Source organism: Agrilus planipennis, unplaced genomic scaffold (assembly GCF_000699045.2).
Source record: "Agrilus planipennis isolate EAB-ADULT unplaced genomic scaffold, Apla_2.0 scaffold183, whole genome shotgun sequence".
Taxonomy (NCBI): domain Eukaryota; kingdom Metazoa; phylum Arthropoda; class Insecta; order Coleoptera; family Buprestidae; genus Agrilus; species Agrilus planipennis.
This window is the reverse complement of record NW_020438983.1, coordinates 254,983-256,888: the sequence shown is the minus strand read 5'-3', so window position 1 is coordinate 256,888 and position 1,906 is coordinate 254,983. Positions and strand designations below refer to the sequence as shown.

Sequence of the window (1,906 nt, the reverse complement as noted above, 5' to 3'; positions counted from 1 at the left end):
ATTGGTTACTTTGCTAACAGTTAAAAATAAAATGAAATTTTTTTCTCAAAATTATTTTCAGTTATCGAATTTCACTCATACGTCAAAACTGCCGACGCGCCGTTGATCGAGTATATTTTTAAGAAAAATAATATAAGTAACGGTTTCAATCAATACATTCTCAATTTTAATTATCCATTCCTGAAAAACGAAAAAATCAAATCTCTTAACCCGAAAAACGGTTTCGTAAAATTGACTTACGATTTCACTTACGATTAGACTTTCGATTTCGATGTAGGTATTAGAAATAGTGATGTAATGAATAATGTAATAACTTGAAATTGTTATCGATTGATAACAATTTTATAATCGATATTTAACACAATTTAGGTGAAAAAACAGAAACGTGTATATGTAGCAAAATACGTATCGGCAAACGTAATTGAACAATAATTTTAAGGCAGGGGTCGGCAAACTTTTAAGCTGAAAGTCATTCGCAATAAAAATATTGTTTCATGAATTTCAAAAGGCCACGAATTTTTAATTCGCATTTTACATTTCATTTCAAATTTGTTTCAAATAAAGAAATGGTAATTAAATAAAATACTAATTTATTCATTACTATTTATATTACTTATTATTATGTTAAAAATCAATGCGAATGGTGACCCTACATTTCTCTAGAAAGTCAGGAACATGATTGTTTAAAACTTGACTGTAAATGTTGATTAGTTATTTAGCTTCTTAGCTTGTTCTTTATTAAGTTCATAAAAAACTTGTTGGTACATGTAGTTTGCGAGCCGCGGTATGCCAACCCCTGGTTTAAGACAATGATAAATACGTAAAATCATAAATATATTTTATATAACTGGCATAATAAAGTACCTTCAAACATTGATAGAATTTTGTAATGTTAATTAAATGAACCATAGAAAAAGCCATAATAAATTCTGTTTACAATCGAGGAGTTTACCAGCTTCGAGTTTTCCCGACAAAATTAGTAAGATATATCACGTACGTTGCAAAAAACAAGTTTTTTTTTCTATAAATGACTTGTGTTTTTTTCAATGCTATTTTCATCTAGCCTTTTTTGCCTCCTAGTCATTCGGTACAGACATGTTACAGATCGCAATACTTGACCGAACTTTACGGCTTCTTTTTCTATCGATTCCTAAAGTAAAAGAATAGCCTAATTTTTATGAAGAAAAACTGCTTTTTTACTAAGAAATCGTTCTTATACTCAGTGTTGTTAGAATCTACAAAAATACTTGCAATTTTAACTTTGAAAATTGAATTACATTTATACATTAGGTATTAATTAATGAAAATAGTTTTTAATATGAAAAAATTTCTTAAACACACTTTGTAATATCAAAAAATACAAACAAAATTACTGTCTGAACTATTACGGATATACTTATGAAAGACATTGAAAAATTATATCGCTTTATTTTGAAGTGAATGAAAAATAAAAATGCAAGGCACGTGTATTTAATTGGTTAAATAATATAAGCATCAACAACCGAAAGTTGAATACAATAACAATTGAATTATTTAACTTTTATTATCGTGCACAATAAATCTTATTTCTCTGATGAAGAGCCTAATTGGCTGAATATATATTTTTGCTGGTTTGAACTGGTTAAGGTTAAAGTTTAAACGTTAAAAAAGGACATTCTCCATCAGCGATAAGAAAAAGTCACTCGAAATCTTTTATAAAACATACTGAAAATATTGTAGAATGAAAAAATAACTTATTTATCAGCATACAAAAAAATCTTTGATGACGTGTTTGATACAAAAATTATTATTTTTTAGAAACTGTTTCACAAAAATAAGGTTTCAAAACATCCTGGTAGAATAACCGCAATCAAAATCGTTGTTTAGGTATTTACCGTTAATAATTTTTTGCCTATAACTACAAAAA

At 27.3% G+C, this 1,906-nt stretch overlaps 1 protein-coding gene and 1 long non-coding RNA gene across 3 annotated transcripts in view; one reads left to right on the top strand and one right to left on the bottom strand.

Annotated features, from left to right (window-relative positions):
• LOC108737795 overlaps positions 1–1,906 on the top strand; it is a 198,204-nt gene that overhangs the window by 24,275 nt on the left and 172,023 nt on the right. The gene's annotated exons all lie outside the window — the stretch shown is intronic.
• The window catches only part of LOC108737790, a 26,664-nt gene that overhangs the window by 22,277 nt on the left and 2,481 nt on the right, over positions 1–1,906 (bottom strand). The gene's annotated exons all lie outside the window — the stretch shown is intronic.